Source organism: Bos grunniens, chromosome 19 (genome assembly GCF_055505025.1).
Source record: "Bos grunniens cultivar Pamir isolate PY7600 chromosome 19, Bosgru_T2T1.0, whole genome shotgun sequence".
Taxonomy (NCBI): domain Eukaryota; kingdom Metazoa; phylum Chordata; class Mammalia; order Artiodactyla; family Bovidae; genus Bos; species Bos grunniens.
In genome coordinates this window covers 62,686,246-62,706,382 of record NC_141183.1, presented here as the reverse complement: position 1 = coordinate 62,706,382, position 20,137 = coordinate 62,686,246, and the positions used below count along the sequence as shown (strand labels likewise).

Sequence of the window (20,137 nt, the reverse complement as noted above, 5' to 3'; positions counted from 1 at the left end):
AATCGATGTTGAATTTTGACAAAGGCTTTTTCTGAATCTATAGAGATAATCATGTTTTTTTTTTCTTTCAATTTGTTAATGTGGTATATCACATTGATTGATTTGTGAATACTGAAGAATCCTTGCATCCCTGGGATAAAGCCAACTTGGTCATGATGTATGACCTTTTTAATATGTTGTTGGATTCTGTTTGCCAGAATTTTGTTGAGGATTTTTGCATCTATGTTCATCAGTGATATTGGCCTGTAGTTTTGTTTTCTTTGCAGCATCTTTGTCTCATTTTGGTATAGGGTGATGGTGGCCTCATAGAACAAGTTTGGCAGTTTACCTTCCTCTGCAATTTTCTGGAAGAGTTTCAGTAGGATCGGTGTTAGCTCTTCTCTAAATTTCTGGTAGAATTCACCTGTGAAGCCATCTGGACTTTTGTTTGTTGGAAGATTTTTTATTAAAGTTTTGACCTCCATGCTTGTGATGGGTCTGTTAATATTTTCTATTTCTTCCTGGTTCAGTTTTGAAAGGTTATAGTGTTTTTACAAAACAATAATACCTGTCTTTGAATTAAGTGTGCAGTCAGTCCACTATATAGGCAATACTAGCAGTAAGTACTATATGACTAACAAACAAATTCTATTGGAGCACAACAGAGGATATGAGGAAGGTAAGAGAAGGGACATTTGAGCTAGAAGAGTGAGTAAGTATTAGCTAGACAGGTCTGGAAGGAAGAGTACGAACAAAGTCATGTGGTGGTACTTATGATGGTGGCAATCCCAACGCAAGGGAGAAGAGGTAAAAGAAGAGGACGAGTAGAATGAGAAAAAAAAAAAAATTAAATGAGATTTAAGATATATAAACTTCCAGCTGCTATAAATATCATCAGTAGGGTAAAACTAACCTTTATGATGATGGTCTAAACCCAGCTCATGTTCTTTGTTAGTTGGTGAACCATGTCTCTCAGTGCAAGTTTTCAACACATATTTTCCACTCAGAAGGGACCATGATAAACAAACATAAATAGGACTACTACAACCTTTATTGACTGTACCGAAAAGCAAGGCATACTTTCTGTAGGCTGAAGGTTGGCTCTCAACCTCTTATCTGTTATTTTTGCTTGCCAAGGTAAACACACTATAGAGGAAATAATGTTATTATTTCTCCCGGGATTTTTTCTCTCCAAGATCCTATAACTCCTTTGTAAATTCAGTGACATTCTCTATGTAAAAGCACTTTGCATAAAAGCAGCAGCATCCAGTATGCAGGCAAAGCCAGTGTTGTAAAGAAGTCAAAGTCCTCTTATTCAGTCAGAGTTCTCAGTGTGGGGGCGGCCATGGGCAAGAAGTCTAAAAACAGAGATGAGGCAGCAAGAACACAGGGTATGTGGCATATGTAGAACCCAGGTCTTCGCCACACTAAACTGCAGGGAATCTAACTTAGTATCTTGCCAACATCCATTTCTACAAGATAGTAAAACAGAGTCAAGAAAAATAGATATGTTCATTCATTCAATTGCAGCAATAATGTTTGTAGAATGCCTGTGCCAATTTCTGTAGACACCACGGTCAAAGATCTCCCAGTATGTGAGAAAAATGGACATATGAAAAATAACTGTATATTTATATGTGCCAAATGTTAAGAAACAGTGATAGCACAGAAACAGAGAATTGAAATAACTGTTGGACTGGAATTTGCCAGGATGTGAAAAAAATCTACCTAAAAGTGAACATATGAGAGTATGAAGGAGGGAGGAGATCGTTTTTGTTTTAATTTTTATTGTATATATTTATTTCCTTTCACTGTAATGTTTTACTGAGGAAAAACAGAGTAAAGGGATAATAAAAGAGGGAAGGGGAATATAAGGCTGGGGATTAGGAAGCAAAATGTTGTGTGAACTTTTATATTGTCATAATAAATGGTGCATATATATACTGGTTTGAAGTCAAATCACACACACACACACACACAAATAACTTTGGAAGTAAGTCAGTGAAAGGATTTTGTGTAAGATTCAACATTTCAGGAAAATTCTTCAAAAGAGCAGTACTGAAAGAATAGAAATAGCAAACTTTGTACACCCTTCTTTGCAAACTGAGTTTATAGACATTATGAGCCTCCTTTTACAACATTATCATGGCAAATGATATGGAAGTAGGATTCTACTCTACCAAATACAGTAGGGTTGAAGAGGTGAGATCTCCTATTTCTGATGGTCCACCCTTTGACAAAGGCTAAAATATTTTTATTTAATTCTTAAAACACTGTATAACCATTAGGCATGAAAGGTTACATTCATTCCATCAATGGCTGGAAATTGTGGCTTGGAATATAGAAATTCTCTTTCATATGTTATGCAGCTGGTATGTCAGGTCTCTTTTATGCCAAAGCATATGCTTTGTCCACTATACAACACTACTCTGAAAAAAGTGAACACCATTCTTTAAAGAAATAATCTTTCAAGTGTACATAACACAGTCAAAGGATTTGGCATAGTCAATAAAGCAGAAATACATGGTTTTCTAGAACACTCTTGCTTTTTTGATGATCCAGAGGATGTTGGCAATTTGATCTCTGCTTCTTTTGCCTTTTCTAAACCAGCTTGAACATATGAAAGTTCACGGTTCACAGTTTGCTGAAGCCTGGCTTGGAGAATTTTGAACATTACTTTACTAGCATGTGAGATGAGTACAATTGTGTGGTACTTTGAGCATTCTTCAGCATTGACTTTCTTTGCGATTGGAATGAAAACTGACCTTCTCCAGTTCTGTGGCTACTGCTGAGTTTTCCAAATTTGCTGGCATATTGAGTGCAGCACTTTCACAGCATCGTCCTTCAGGATTTGAAAGAGTTCAACTGCAATTCCATCACCTCCACTAGCTTTGTTCGTAGTGATGCTTCCTAAGGCCCACTTGACTTCACATTCCAGGATGTCTGGCTCTAGGTCAGTGATCACGCCATCACGATTATCTGGGTCGTGAAGATCTTTTTTGTAAAGTTCTTCTTTGTATTCTTGCCACATCTTCTTAATAACTTCTGCTTCTGTTAGGTCCATACAATTTCTGTCCTTTATCGTGCCCATTTTGCATGAAATGTTTCCTTGGTATCTCTAATTTTCTTGAAGAGATCTCTAGCTTTCCCATTCTGTTGTTTTCCTCTATTTCTTTGCATTGATCACTGAGGAAGGCTTTCTTATCTCTCTTTGCTATTCTTTGGAACTTTGCATTCAGATCCTTATATCTTTCCTTTCCTCCTTTGCTTTTCATGTCTCTTCTTTTCACAGCTATTTGTAAGCCCTCCCCAGACAGCCATTTTGCTTGTTTGCATTTCTTTTCCATGGGGATGGTCTTGATCTCTGTCTCCTGTACAATGTGACGAACCTCCATCCATAGTTCATCGGGCACTGTATCTATCAGATCTAGTCCCCTAAAACTATTTCTCACTTCCACTGTATAATCATAAGGAATTTGATTTAGGCCAAACCTGAATGGTCTAGTGGTTTTCCTTACTTTCTTCAATTTAAGTCTGAATTTGGCAATAAGGAGTTCATGATCCGAGCCACAGTCAGCTCCTGGTCTTGTTTTTGGTGACTGTATAGAGCTTCTTCATCTTTGGCTGCGAAGAATATAATCAATCTGATTTCTATGTTGACCATCTGGTGATGTCCGTGTGGAGAGTCTTCTCTTCTGTTGTTGGAAGAGGGTGTTTGCTATGACCAGTGACCAGTGCGTTCTCTTGGCAAAACTCTATTAGCCTCCACCCTGCTTCATTCTGTATTCCAAGGCCAAATTTGCCTGTTACTCCAGGTGTTTCTTGACTTCCTACTTTTGCTTTCCAGTCCCCTATAATAAAAAGGACATCTTTTTTGAGTGTTAATTCTAAAAGGTCTTGTAGATATTCATAGAACCGTTCAACTACAGCTTCTTCTTCATTACTGGTTGGGGCATAGACTTGGGTTACTGTTGTATTGAATGGTTTGCCTTGGAAACGAACAGAAATCATTCTGTCATTTTTAAGATTGCATCCAAGTACTGCCTTTCGGACTTTTTTGTTGACCATGATGGCTACTCCATTTCTTCTAAGGGATTCCTGCCCCCAGTAGTAGATATAATGGTCACCTGAGTTAAATTAACCCATTCCAGTCCATTTTAATTTGCTGATTCCTAGAATGTCGAGGTTCACTCTTGCCATCTCCTGTTTGACCACTTCCAATTTTTATTGATTCACGGACCTAACATTCCAGGTTCCTATGCAATATTGCTCTTTACAGAATCGGGCCTTGCTTCTATCACCAGTCACATCTGCAACTGAGTATTGTTTTTGCTTTGGCTCCATCCCTTCATTCTTTCTGGAGTTATTTCTCCACTGATCTCCAGTAGCATATTGGGCACCTACCAACCTGGGGAGTTCCTCTTTTAGCATCCTATCATTTTGCCCTTTCATTCTGTTCATGGGGTTCTAAGGCAAAAATACTGAAGTGGTTGCCATTCCCTTCTCCAGTGGACCATTTTCTCTCAGACCTCTCCACCATGACCCACCGTCTTGGGTGTCCCCACAGGGCATGGTTTAGTTTCACTGAGTTAGACAAGGCTGTGGTCCTAGTGTGATTAGATTGACTAGTTTTCTGTGATTACGGTTTCACTGCTGTGACGGACTGCATGGCAGAAGAGTGCTGGCTGCAACCGACCTCGCAGAAGCGTGGCCAACATGAGCTACCCTGTGTCCGAGGTCAGGGGCAGCAGCCGTGAGTGCCAGGCCGTGATGGCGCAGAAGTGGCCGAGAGGAGCTACCACACGTCTGAGGTCAGGAGGGGCGGTGGTAGGGAGATACCCCTCGTCCCAGGTAAGAGAAAGCCAAGTAAGACAGTAGGTGTTGAAAAAGGACATCAGAGGGCAGACACACTGAAACCATCTAGTCAAGGCTATGGTTTTTCCAGTAGTCATGTATTGATGTGAGAGTTGGAGTATAAAGAAAGCTGAGTGCCGAAGAATTGATGCTTTTGAACTGTGGTGTTGGAGAAGACTCTTGAGAGTGCCTTGGACTGCAAGGAGATCCAACAAGTCCATCCTAAAAGAGGTCAGTCCTGGGTGTTCATTGGAAGCACTGATTTTGAAGCTGAAACTCCAATACTTTGGCCACCTGATGAGAAGAACTGACTCATTTGAAAAGACCTTGATCCTGGGAAAGATTGAGGGCAGGAGGAGAAGGGGACAACAGAGGATGAGATGGTTGGATGGCATCACTGACTCAATGAACATGGGTTTCCATGGACTCTGGGAGTTGGTGATGGACAGGGAGGCTTGTCATGCTGCTGGTCCTGGGGTTGCAAAGGGTCAGACATGACTGAACGATTGAACTGAGCTGAAATGAATCAAATGTGAGAATGAAATTTATTGAATATATATATATATATATATATATATATATATATATATATATATGGATTATTGGTCTACTTCATTGTCATTGAAAACTTTCCATTATTTACAACTTCTAAATACTGAATCTGGTTCATTGGGAAGCTAAATTATTGTAGTTCCTAATCAGCTAATTATTCAATAGAATTGTAGTATAACACCTATGGTTCCAGTTAATATTTCTTCTTTCCTGGTCAAGGACAATTTTGTATGATGGAAGAATCAGTATATTCCCAGACTCTGAAATCCTGCTTCACTAAAGCCTTTGACTGTGTAGATCACAACAAACTGTGGAAAATTCTTAAAGAGATGGGAATAACAGACCACCTTATTGCCTCATGAGAAACCTGTATGCAGCTCGAGAAGAAAGAGAACCAGACATGGAACAATGGACTGGTTCGAAACTGGGAAAGGAGTATGTCAAGACTGCACATTGCTGGCCTGCTTATTTAACTTACATGCAGAATAAATCATGTGAAATGCGGAGCTGGATGAATTACAAGCTGGAATCAAGATTGCCAGGAGAAAAACCTCAGGTATGCAGATGACACCACCCTAATGGCAGAAAGCGAAGAGGAACTAAAAAGCCTCTTGATGAAGGTGGATGAGAAGAGTAAAAATGCTGGCTTAAATCTCAGCATTCATAATATGAAGATCATGGCATCCAGTCCCATCACTTTGTAGCAAGTAGATGGAAATGAAGTAATGACAAATGACAAAATGGAAACAGTGACAGACTTTATTTTATTTTCTTGGGCTCCAAAATAACTGAAGGTGATAACTATAGCCATGAAATTAAAATATGTTTGTTCCTTGGAAGAAATGCTATGACAAACTTACCTACACAGCATATTAAAAAGCAGAGATACAACTTTGCTGACAAATGTCCACCTAGTCAAAGCTATGGTTTTTCCAGTAGTCATGTATGGATGTGACAGCTGGACCATAAAGAAGGCTGAGCATTTAAGAATTGATGTTTTTGAAATGGGGTATTAGAAAGGACTCTTAAAAGTCTCCTGGACAGCAAGGAGATCAAACCAATCAATCCTGAAGGAAATCAACCCTGAATATTTATTGTAAAGACTAATTGTGAAGCTGAAGCTCCAATACTTTGGCCATCTGATGTGAAGATCCTCACTGGAAAAGACCTTGATGCTGAGAAAGATTGAGGGAAGGAGGAGAAGAGGACGATAGAAGATGAGATGGTTGGATGTAATAATCAACTCAATGAATATGTTTGAGCAGACTCCAGAAAGTGAAAGTGAAAGATAGGGAAGCCTGGTGTGCTGCAGTCCAAAGAGGAGCAAAGAGTTGGGCATGACGGACTGACTGAACAATGAACAACAAAATCCTGACAGTGATATTTATCACTATGAATTTACAAATTGGAATACAAATGTCTTGAAACATTTTATCTTCTCAAATGTATAATTAATTACATTATTTAAAACTCTTGTGAAGTAGGTGGTGCAAGTATTACTATCCCTGTCTTACATTCATCCATTAATTCATTCACTTTACAAATATTTATTAACATAATTTAAAAATCGAAGCCCTCTAAATCAACAGAAGAAGCAAATGACAGACTGGAGTCAGGGATCCTGGATCTGGATTCTTAATCTGGGGCATTTCTCACTAAACTATTTTGTCTGAGTTTTGGTTATTGTCTAGGACTTTTAGACATATATTCATTCTGTCTTAGTTAATTTACTATAGGAAAAATCCTGATGGAAATAGTACCTTCTAAATCATTTCCCATTTACCTCCAAACCCCCAAAGAAATATGTCTTTTGGAACTGCTCTAAGCTTCAGAAAATTCTAATAAATACATGAAGTAAGTTGTATTCATGGAACAACAGACTGGTTCCAAATAGGAAAAGGAGTACGTCAGGGCTGTATATTGTCACTTTGCTTATTTAACTTATATGCAGAGTACATCATGAGAAATGCTGGGCTGGAAGAAGAACAAGTTGGAATCAAGATTGCCAGGAGAAATATCAGTAACCTCAGGTATGCAGATGACACCACCTTTATGGGAGAAAGTGAAGAGGAACTAAAAAGCTTCTTGATGAAAGTGAAAGAGGAGAGTGAAAAAGTTGGCTTAAAGCTCAACGTTCAGAAAACGAAGATCATGGCATCTGGTCTCATCACTTCATGGGAAATAGATGGGGAAACAGTGAAAACAGTGTCAGACTTTATCTTTTGGGGCTCCAAAATCACTGCAGATGGTGATTGCAGCCATGAAATTAAAAGACGCTTACTCCTTGGAAGGAAAGTTATGACCAACCTAGATAGCATATTAAAAGCAGAGACATTACTTTGCCAATGAAGGTCCGTCTAGTCAAGGCTATGGTTTTTCCAGCAGCCATGTATGGATGTGAGAGTTGGACTTTGAAGAAAGCTGAGTGCCGAAGAATTGATGCTTTTGACCTGTGGTGTTGGAGAAGACTCTTGAGAGTCCCTTGGACTGCAAGGAGATCCAACCAGTCCATTCTAAAGGAGATCAGTCCTGGATGTTCTTTGGAATGAATGATGCTAAAGCTAAAAGTCCAGTACTTTGGCCACCTCATTCGAAGGGTTGACTCATTGGAAAAGACTCTGATGATGGGAGGGATTAGGGGAAGGAGGATAAGGGGATGACAGAGGACAGATGGCTGGATGGCATCACCGACTTGATGGACGTGAGTCTGAGTAAACTCTGGGAGTTGGTGATGGACAGGGAGGCCTGGTGTGCTGTAATTCATGGGGTCGCAAAGAGTCGGATATGACTGAGCGACTGAACTGAACTGAACTGAAGGGGTATTCTAACTCAGTAAAAGGGTATGGAACTGCTTAATTACTGTGGGGGAGTGAATGCAGTTATTACTCAGCGTGAAAGTGCCTTGTTTCTTATTTGGAGACTGACAATTTTTTTTTTTTTTTTTCTGGAATGACGATGCATTATCAAAACTTCCACAGAAATTCAATGAGACATTCCACACCAGAGCAAGTGCCCTCGCCATTACATAGCAAACATCTCTACATACATACCCTGTACTTCTCAACAGTAAATGGTTGAGAATACACGATTTTCCTCAAGAGAGTCTTTAGATTAGCTCTCTAGCACCTTCTGTGACCCTGCTCTTGCCTGTCTCTTCTCCTTCCCATCCACCACCGCTGTGCCCTTTATAGAACTCTGAATAGTAGTTACTTTAATTTCTTATATTTTCCCTACAACATTGAGTACATACATCCTAATGGCAGATACCTTATTTTATTAACATTTGTAGCCTTGATACCTAACAGAGTACCCTACAAAACAGAAGGCCCTCAAAAATGTTAGAGGGAGACACAAGTGTGTGAAATCAGGGATTCATAGACCTTGGTTAATTATATATTCCTTATTGAGTAAAAAAAAGCAAGAAGCAGCAGGCTCTGAATATATCCTGTGCTTTCCTACCATGTACAGAATGATGCAGTTTAAAAAGCTCTGTCTTTTAGAAGAGGCAAGTTAATATGTAAATGACAAAAATCACTGATTTTTTTCATCAGATGTTAGGTAAATTGCTACTGTGGTCCAGACATGCAATAATGACTATGTATAAAAATGAAATGACAAGGTTAGGGAGGGTCTTATAGGCTGGACTATAATCAAGTAACTTAAAGTAAACCAAAAGCCCAAATATAAAGGAAGAATTAAACAGAAAGAAAATTGGAAAACTTTGAAAGAGATACAAAATAGAGCTCTAACAAAGGAATTCAAATGAAAATCAATTACGAAAATCAGCAAAACACAGCCAAGCAATGAGCCATGGGGTTCCTACCATTGTTCCTCAGTGTCATACAGGGTGGTACCTTCCTTGTACAGTATAACTTATCCATTACACTAAACCTGGAAAATAAGCACTTAGATTTATTTTATGGATAAAACTTGGGATCGTAGGGATAAAGTAAATACAATATAGTATTAAGAAGCCAGCTTTTTTGTCTGGCAGAACTGAGTTTGAATACTGAATTCAAAATTTAACTGTGTGGGCTTGGAAAAATCATGCTAATCCTCAGGATTTTTACCTGCAATATAGGGGCAAATGATAGTACCCATCTCACTGATAAGGCAGGTAAAGTACTTATATTAGTACAGTACCCTGTATAGAACTCATTACCTATTGACTGTTTCTTTAGTTCAAGACTGCAATCTAGCAAGGCAGAGTTACTACATCCAGCCCTCTTTATTCCAAACTGATATTCCTTCATGTTTGCTGTCTTTCTGGGTGATTTGACACACATTCTTTAGATGTCTGACATGAACCAAAAGGCAGAGCACAGCACTTCTGATCACATTATTAGGACCTTCTGTTCAACTTCAACTTTGAATTCTATCTCAATCTCTCACTGAGTTTAGATTCAGGTTAGGACAAAAATGCCCTAATAAAATTTCCTTGTGGCTTTAATGATACAGAGTTGGTAAATTACAGATAAAAAGAAGGATTCATTATAGCCCTTTCTTATGTTTTTTTAATTTGGAGAGTAAGTCTAAGCCTAAGGATAAGAAGGATGATTTTAGTTTTTGAGTTTTGGGTTTGAGATTCCTATGCATTATACCAGTACAGAGGAAAGTACAAATGAGAAAGACATCATAAAGGCATTGTCGAGAGCAACTGACTACATGAGGGAGAAAGCTAGGAGGCTTTGAGTATAGAGGTAAAACACCAGAACCACAGTCCAAGAATGTGTGCTATAAGTACAGATATCTTAAATGAAACAGATCAACCTTGAAATCAAAGCAGCAGCACAAGAAGATCTTGTGAGAATAAACTCACAGTTTATCAGTTAAGAAAGAGAAAGCAAAACAGAGCCAAGCCCATGGCAAAACAGGGCAGAATCCACTTCATGAGACCCTTGTGGTTGCTCAGAAGTAAAGGTAAATTAATATTCTGAAGGGCTAAGTGATAGTGGTAGAGAACAGATAGTACTGGCCTTCATTTCCATAAGCCAAACAGTCAGGCTTTCCTTGAGAGGACCAGATTCTTATATGATATACAATTCCTTTTGTTCACCCTCAGGAAGGATGTGTTCTTTTTGTTCCTCTTTAATTTCTTGTAGCTGCAAAAAGTCAAGGCTTAACCTTCCTTGTTGTTCAGTCACTAAGTTGGGTTCAACTCTCTGCAACCCCATGGAATACAACACGTCAGGATTCCCTGTCCTTCTCTATCTCCTAGAGTTTGCTCAAACTCATGTCCAATGAGTCAGTGATGCCATCCAACCATCTCATCCCCTATCGCCCCCTTCTCCCCCTGCCCTCAATCTTTCCCAGCATCAAGATCTTTACCAATGAGTCAGCTCCTCTCAGCAGGTGGTCAAAGTATTGAAGCATCAGCTTTAGCATCAGTCCTTCCAGTGAATATTCAGGGATGATTTCCTTTAGGATTGATTGGTTTGATCTCCTTGCAGTCTATGAGAATCTCAGGAATTTTCTCCAGCACTACAATTTGAAAGAATCACTTCTTCAGTGCTCAGTCTTCTTTACAGCCAAACTCTCACATCCATACATTACTACTGGAAGAAAAATAGTTCAACTAGATGGACCTTTGTTGGAAGAGTAATGCCTCTCTTAAGCTGTCTAGGTTTCTCATAGCTTTTCTTCCATGGAACAAGCATCTTTTAATTTTGTGGCTGCAGTCATCATCCCCAGTGATTTTGGAGTCCAAGAAAATAAAATCTGTCACTCTTTCCATGTTTTCCCATTCTATTTGCCATAAGTTGATGCAACTTTATGTGATTCTGTGATCTTAATACTTCGGATGCTGAATTTTAAGCCAGATTTTTCACTGTTGTTTTTTTTTTTTTTCCCCACCTTCATCAAGAGGCTCTTTAGTTCCTTTTTGTTTTCTGCCATTAGAATGGTATCATCTGCATATCTAAGTTTATTGATATTTTTCCTGACAATCTTGATTCCAGCTTGTGATTCATCCAAACTGGCATTTCTCATGACATGCTCTGCATACGGGCTTCCCTGGTACCTCAGCTGGTAAAGAATGTACCTGCAATGAAGAAGATCCTGGTTTGATTCCTGGGTCAGGAAGATCCCCTGGAGAAGTGATAGGCCACCCACTCCAGTATTCTTGGGCTTCCCTGCTGGCTCAGAAGGTAAAAAATATGCCTGCAATGCAGGAGACCTGGGTTTGATCCATGGGTTGGGAAGATCCCTTGGAGGAGGGCATGACAATCCACTCTAGTATTATCACCTGCAGGATCCCCATGGACAGAGGAGCCTGGCAGGCAACATTCCATAGTGTCAAAAAGAGTCAGATGAAACGGAGCAACTCAGCATGGCACAGGAATCTGCATTTAAGTTAAATAAGCAGGGTGACAATATACAGGCTTGACGTACTCCTTTCCCAATTTTGAACCAGTCCATTGTTCCATGTCTTGTTCTGACTGTTGCTTCTTTCCCTGAATACAGGTTTCTCAGGAGACAGGTAAGGTGATTTGGTATTCCCATCTCTTTTCCGCAGTTTGTTGTGATCCAGAGCCAAAGGCTTTCATGTAGTCAGTGAAGCAGATTGCTTTTTGGAATCCCCTTCCTTTTTCTCTGATCCAACAGATGTTGGCAATTTGATCTCTGGTTCCTCTGCCTTTTTAAAATCCAACTTGTACATCTGAAGTTCTCAGTTCATGTATAGTTGAAGCTTAGCTTGAAGGATTTTGAGCATTACCTTGCTAGCTTGTGAACTGACTGCAATTGTACAGTAGTTTGAACATTCTTTGGCATTGACTTTCTTTGGTATTGGAATAAAACCTGACAGTTTCCAGTCCTGTGGCCACAGTTGGGTTTTCCAAATTTGCTGGAATACTGAGAGCAGTACTTTCACAGCATCATCATTTAGGATTTTAAACAGCTCAGCTGGATTTCATCACCTCCATTAGCTTTGTTCACAGCAATAATTCCTAAGGCCCACTTGACTTCATACTCCAGGATGTCTAGCACTAGGTGAGTAAAAACACCATCATGATGTTACAAGTCATTAAGATATTTTCTGTAGAGTTATTCTGTGTATTGTTGCCACCTCTTCTTAATTGCTTCTGTTAGTTTCTTGTTATTTCTGTCCTTTATTATGCCCATTTTTGCATGAAATATTCCCTTGGTATCATCACTTTTCTTGAAGAGCTCTCTCAGTTCAGTTCAGTCATTCAGTCATGTCTGACTCTTTGCGACCCCATGAATCGCAGCACGCCAGGCCTCCCTGTCCAACACCAACACCTGGAGTTCACTCAGACTCACATCCATCGAGTCAATGATGCCATCCAGCCATCTCATTCTTTGTCGTCCCCTTCTTTTCCTGCCCCCAAAGCCTCACAGCATCAGAGTCTTTTCCAATGAGTCAACTCTTCGCATGAGGTGGCCAACGTACTGCAGTTTTAGCTTTAGCATCATTCCTTCCAAAGAAATCCCAGGGCTGATCTCCTTTAGAATGGACTGGTTGAATCTCCTTGCAGTCCAAGGGACTCTCAAGAGTCTTCTCCAACACCACAGTTCAAAAGCATCAATTCTTCGGTGCTCAGCCTTCTTTACAGTCCAACTCTCACATCCATACATGACCAGAGGAAAAACCATAGCCTTCACTACACGGATCTTTGTTGGCAGAGTAATGTCTCTGCTTTTAAATATGTTATCTAGGTTGGTCATAACTTTCCTCCCAAGGAGTAAGCGTCTTTTAATTTCATGGTTGCAGTCACCATCTGCAGTGATTTGGGAGCCCAAAACAATAAAGTCTGACACTGTTTTCACTGTTTCCCCATCTATTTCCCATGAAGTGATGGGACCGGATGCCATGATCTTCGTTTTCTGAATGTTGAGTTATAAGCCAACTTTTTCACTCTCCACTTTCACTTTCATCAAGAGGCTTTTGAGTTCCTCTTCACTTTCTGCCATAAAGGTGGTGTCATCTGCATATCTGAGGTTATTGATATTTCTCCCAGCAATCTTGATTCCAGCTTTTGTTTCTTCTAGTCCAGGGTTTCTCATGATGTACTCTGCATATAAGTTAAATAAGTAGGGTGACAATATATAGGCTTGACGTACTCCTTTTCCTATTTGGAACCAGTCTGTTGTTCCATGTCCAGTTCTAACTGTTGCTTCCTGACCTGCATACAGATTTCTCAAGAGGCAGGTCAGGTTGTCTGGTATTCCCATCTCTTTAAGAATTTTCCACAGTTTATTGTGATACACACAGTCAAAGGCTTTGGCATAGTCAATAGAGCAGAAATAGATGTTTTTCTGGAACTCTCTTGCTTTTTTGATGATCCAGAGGATGTTGGCAATTTGATCTCTGGTTCCTCTGCCTTTTCTAAAACCAGTTTGAATATCAGGAAGTTCACGGCTCATGTATTGCTGAAGCCTGGCTTGGAGAATTTTGAGCATTACTTTTCTAGCATGTGAGGTGAGTGCAATTGTGTGGTAGTTTGAGCATTCTTTGGCATTGCCTTTCTTTGGGATTGGAATGAAAACTGACCTGTTCCAGTCCTGTGGCCACTACTGAGTTTTCCAAATTTTCTGGCATATTGAGTGAAGCACTTTCACACCATCATCTTTCAGGATTTGAAATAGCTCAACTGGAATTCCATCACCTCCACTAGCTTTGTTTGTAGTGATGCTTTCTAAGGCCCACTTGACTTCACATTCCAGGATGCCTGTCTTTAGATGAGTGATTACACCATCGTGATTATCTGGGTCGTGAAGATCTTTTTTGTACAGTTCTTCTGTGTATTCTTGCCACCTCTTTTTAATATCTTCTTCTTCTGTTAGGTCCATACCATTTCTGTCCTTTATCGATCCCATCTTTGCATGAAATGTTCCCTTGGTATCTCTAATTTCCTTGAAGAGATCTCTAGTCTTTCCCATTCTGTGGTTTTCCTCTATTTCTTTGGATTGATCACTGAGGAAGGCTTTCTTATCTCTCCTTGCTATACTTTGGAACTTTGCATTCAGATCCTTATATCTTTCCTTTCCTCCTTTGCTTTTCACGTCTCGTCTTTTCACAGCTATTTGTAAGGCCTCCCCAGACAGCCATTTTGCTTGTTTGCATTTCTTTTCCATGGGGATGGTCTTGATCCCTGTCTCCTGTACAATGTCACAAACCTCATTCCATAGTTCATCAGGCACTCTATCTATCAGATCTAGGCCCTTAAATCTATTTCTCACTTCCACTGTATAATCATAAGGGATTTGATTTAGGTCATACCTGAATGGTCTAGTGGTTTTCCCTGCTTTCTTCATTTTAAGTTTGAATTTGGCAATAAAGAGTTCATGATCTGAGCCACAGTCAGCTCCTGGTCCTGTTTTTGCTAACTGTATAGAGCTTCTCCATCTTTGGCTCCAAAGAATATAATCAATCTGATTTCGGTGTTGACCATCTGGTGATGTCCATGTGGAGAGTCTTCTCTTCTGTTGTTGGAAGAGGGTGTTTGTTATGACCAGTGCATTGTCTTGGCAAAACTTTACTAGTCTTTGCCCTGCTTCACTCCATATTCCAAGGCCAAATTTTCCTGCTACTCCAGGTGTTTCTTGACATCCTACTTTCTCTTTCCAGTCCTCTATAATGAAAAAGACACCTTTTTTGGGTGTTAGTTCTATAAGGTCTTGTAAGTCTTCATAGAACCGTTCAACTTCAGTGTCTTCAGCATTACTCGTTGGGGCATAGACTTGGATTACTGTGATATTGAATGGTTTGCCTTGGAAACGAAAAGAAATCATTCTGTCGTTTTTGAGATTGCATCCAAGTACTGCATTTCAGACTCTTTTGTTGACCATAATGGCTACTCAATTTCTTCTGAGGGATTCCTGCCCACAGTAGTAGATATAATGGTCATCTGAGTTAAATTCACCCATTCCAGTCCATTTGCATTTGCTGATTCCTAGAATGTCGACATTCACTCTTGCCATCCCTTGTTTGACCACTTCCAATTTTTCTTGATTCATGGACCTGATTTTCCAGGTTCCTATGCAATATTGCTCTTTACAACATCAGATCTTGCTTCTATCACCAGTCACATCCACAGCTGAGTATTGTTTTTGCTTTGGCTCCATCCCTTCATTCTTCCTGAAGTTATTTCTCCACTGATCTCCAGTAGCATATTGGGCACCTACTGACCTGGGGAGTTCCTCTTTCAGTATCCTATCATTTTTGCCTTTTCATACTCTTCATAGGGTTCTTAAAGCAAGAAATCTGAAGTGGTTTGCCATTCCCTTCTCCAGTGGACCACATTCTGTCAAATCTCTCCATCATGACCTGCCCATCTTGGGTTGCCCCATGGGCATGGCTCGGTTTCATTGAGTTAGACAAGGCTGTGGTCCTAGTGTGATTAGATTGACTAGTTTTCTTGACCGGCACACTACGTGCGGCCGAGAGGAGGGGCAGAATCCGGGAGGACCCCATGTCCGAAGAACGGCGGCCAAGAGTAGTTACCCCACGTCCGAGGTCAGGGGCAGTGGCCAAGAGTGCCAGTGATGACGCAGGAATGGCCGAGAGGAGCTACCAAAGTCTGAGGTCAGGGGCAGCGGCCGGGAGGAGCTACCCCACCCTGAGGTCAGGGGCGGTGGCCAAGAGGAGCTACCCCACGTCTGAGGTCAGGGGCGGTGGCCAAGAGGAGCTACCCCGCGTCCGAGGTCAGGGGCGGTGACCAGGAAGAGCAACCCCACATCACGGAGTGGTAGCTGCATGGGCGCAGGAGGGCCTATAGGAGCTATCCCACATTGAAGGTCAGGAAGGGCGGCGGTGATGAGATACCCCTCGTCCAAGGTAAGGAGCAGTGGCTGAGCTTTGCTGGAACAGCTGTGAAGAGATACCCAATGCCCAAGGTAAGAGAAACCCAAGTAAGATGGTAGGTGTTGCAAGAGGGCATCAGAGGGCAGACACACTGAAGAGCTCTCTAGTCTTTCACATTCTATTACTTTCCTCTGTTTATGCATTGCATACTTAAGAAGGCTTTCTTATCTCTCCCTGATATACTCTGGAACTCTGCATTCAGTTGGGTATATCTTTCCTTGTCCCCTTTGCCTTTAGCATCTTTTCTTTTGTCAGCTATTTGTAAGTTCTCCTCAGACAACCACTTTGTCTTCTTCCAATTCTTTTTCTTGGGTAGGGTTTCGGTCACCAGCTCCTGTATAATGTTATGAACTTCGATCCATAGTTCTTCAGGCACTCTGTCTTCCAGATCTTATCCCTTGAAATCTATTCACCACTTCCATGTATAATCATAAGGGATTTATTTAGGTCATACCTGAATAGTCTAGTGGTTTTCCCTACTTTCTTCAAGTTGAGCCAATATTTTGCTAAATAGTTCATGATATGAGCTACAGTCAGCTCCAGTTCTTGTTTTTACTTATTGTACAGAGCTTGCCCATCTTTGGCTGCAAATAATATAATCAATCTGATTTTAGTATTTATACCCTCTTACCCCAACATTGAATCTTCAGTTCTTGTGTCACTTATATTTGCCATCATATGTGACTTTAACTGTGTGTATGCACTGAGAGTTAGATTTTATAGTCTCTTTTGCTGGTTTCATAACATTCACACATATCCATTCTACTGTATTACCTCTAATTCTCACAGCATATTTTCTGATGTGTGCATAGGATTTCATCTTCTTTGCTGGTAAATATTTTACTGAGTCATGATCCTAGTACTATTTCTGGAACAGATCTGACTCTTCTGTAAGAAAACTTGCAATGTGAATTTGTCTGAAACCATAAGCAGGCAAATTCATAAAGATGTACCAGTAAATAGGAAAAATAGCAGGATATTTGCACAAAACGTTTCAAGAGAAATTGGGTGAGGCAATAGTTCATTCCACTGTGAAGACTAGGCACCTTGGCTTGTAGGACTAGGGACCTGTCCATGTAAACATGGAAAGAAGCTCCTCCAAGCAGACACAACATGCATTGGTTTATCCTTTTGGCTACATTGGCAGAAAACCTGTACCTGGTCAACTTAAATTTAAGGAGATTTATTATCTCACATTGCAAGCCATCTATATGTGGGGAAGGCTCAAGGCAGGGTGCATCAGGGCTCTGACCTCACTTCTCTGTGGCTGTGTCTTCCTTTGTGGGTTTTGCTTCATCAGCACTTCCAGGCAACATACTCAGGAATGTCAATGACTAGAGAAAGAAATAGTATTGTCTCCCCCTTATATCTCTTTTTAAGAGCAAGAGAACATTTCCTGTGAGTGCCTTCCATGAATTTCTCAACTCTTTAGCTTGAACAAAGTCGCACATCCACCTCTAAGTTGGTCACTTATAAGTGGTATGAGATTACAATGATGATCTTGTGCTTTGCCCATTGAGTAGTCATATTTACTGAGAGAAACCACCTTAACAAAATAAGTACTCTGCCAATGAAGGTAGAAATGAGGACAGATTTAAAATGGGCAGCTGATAGGGTCTACTTTATAACCTATTCTCTGTATATAATATATTTTATTTTAAAAGAAAATAGAATTAAAAACAAAGAATGTTATTAGAATAGGACAAGGATCAATAGGATATACTAATTCTGGACAACTGATTCTGGTTTTGTAAACCTTGATGCCATTAGAAACAAAACCTAGAAATTTAAAGACCTGGATGTCATGATCAGCACCTGCAAAAATACCAAAATATCTCATGTATCCATTAGACACAACTGTGATTGAGCACTGCAAAGTCAGATAACTCTGCACTTACTCTCAGAATGTGTGCAATGTTAGAGTTGACATTTACTATGATCTGTATTATGTGTAAGTTTAAAGGGTTTGTAGTTATTAGATTTACCCCATTGGAAACATTTCCCTGTAAAGTGTAGTGCATCAAACATGCATTGGTGCAAAAGTCTCTCTTACATATAAACTTACACAGAGAAATTGTATATGTATTATAATATTATATAATATTCATATATATATATAAAACTAATAACTTATTTTTCATACATATTAAATAATTGTCCTTTTAATAAAATTTGGATCAATAGGCTTCTAGTTCAAGATGGTGGAGAAGGATGTGCTCTCATCTCCTCTTGCAGGACCACCAAAATCGCATTTAGCTCTTGACCAACCATCCAGAGGAGGATGCTGTAACCCACCAAAAAAGATACTCCATATCTAAAGACAAAGAGGAAGCTGCGATAAGATAGTAGGAAGGGTGTAAACACAATAAAATCAAATTCAATAACTGCTCTGTAGATGACCCGCAAACTGGATAATAATAATATCAAAGAAGTTCTTACACTGTTGTCATGGTTCTCAGCTTCATATTAAGCTTCCTAGCCTGGGGATCAGGTAAAGGGTCTGGGAATCCCCAGGTATTCTGACTTTGAAAGCCAGCAGGATTTGATTACAAGATTTCCACAAGACTGGGTGAAACAGACTCCACTCTTGGAGGGCACAAACAAAATCTTGTATGCACAAAGACCCAGGAAAAGGAGCAGTGACTCCACAGGAGACTGAACCAGACATACCTTCTAGTATTGGAGGTTCTCCTGTGGAGGTGTAGGTTGGCAGTGTGTTGCCATGGGGACAGGGGCAATGGCAGAAGCGGTCCTGGAAGCTAAACTTTAGCTTAAGTCCTCTTGAGGATCACCATTAGCCCTCCACAGAGCTTATATATTCCAGATCTGGGTCACCTCAGGCCAAACAACTGACAGGTAGGGAGTGCCACCCCACCCATAAGCAGACAATTGGATTAAAATTTACTGAGCATGGCCCTGCCCACCAGAGCAAGACCCAGTTTTTCCCACACCAAACCCTCCAATCAGGAAGCTTACACAAGCCTCTTAGAGTCATCCATTAGAGGATGGACAGAAGAAGCAAGAAGAACCATAATCCCACAGTGGCTAGAACCAAAATTGAATTACAGAAAGTTAATCAGAATGAAAAAGCAGAAATTATATCCCAGATGAAGGGACAAGATAAAACCACAGAAAACAACTAATTGGAGAAGGAAAACAATTCAGAACAATAACAGCGAAGGATTCAGGATCTTGGAAACAGAATGAAGAAGATCAAGAAATGTTTCCCAAAGACCTAGAAGAACTAAAGAACAACAAACAGAGGCAAACAATGCACTAGAAGGGATCAATGTCAGAATAACTGAAACAGAAGAGCCGATAAGTGAGCTGGAAGACAGAATGGTGGAAATTAGTACCACAAACAGAATATAGAAAAAAGAATGGGAAAAAAAAGAAGAGGAAAACAACTCTAAGAGACTTCTTGGACACTAAACACACCAAATCCACTTTGTAGGGGTCCCAGAAGGAGAAGAGAGAAAATACCTGAGAAAATGTTTGAAGAGATAATAGCTGAAAACTTCCCTAACATGGGAAAGGAAATAGTCAACCAAGTTCAGGAATCACAGAGTCTCAGGTGAGATAAAACCAAGGAGAAATACACTGAGACAAATAGTAATCAAACTGATGAAAATTAAAGACAAAGATAAAATATTAAAAGCAACAAGGGAAAAATGACAAATAATATACAAGAGAACTCCCATAAGGTTATAAGCTGTTTTCTCAACAGAAACGTTACAAGCCAGAAGGGAATTGCATGACATATTTTAAATGATGAAAGGGCAGAAAAGGCAAGAGCCCACAACCAAGAATATTCACTGAGCAAGACTCTCCTTCAGATTTGATGAAGAAATCAAACTATTTCTGGACAAGCAAAAGTTAAGAGAATTCAGCACCATCAAAACAGCTTTACAACAAAAGCTAAAGGAA

At 40.1% G+C, this 20,137-nt stretch overlaps 1 protein-coding gene and 1 long non-coding RNA gene across 8 annotated transcripts in view; both read right to left on the bottom strand.

The window, feature by feature from the left end:
* Nucleotides 1-20,137, bottom strand: part of CA10 (carbonic anhydrase 10 (inactive)) — a 797,854-nt gene that overhangs the window by 295,621 nt on the left and 482,096 nt on the right. The window lies entirely within an intron of this gene.
* On the bottom strand, nt 18,344-19,003 carry LOC147352809 (uncharacterized). The gene is made up of 2 exons (XR_015146962.1): nt 18,881-19,003; nt 18,344-18,524 (listed from the first exon to the last, which is right to left on the bottom strand). It is a non-coding gene; the product is annotated as an uncharacterized LOC147352809 (long non-coding RNA).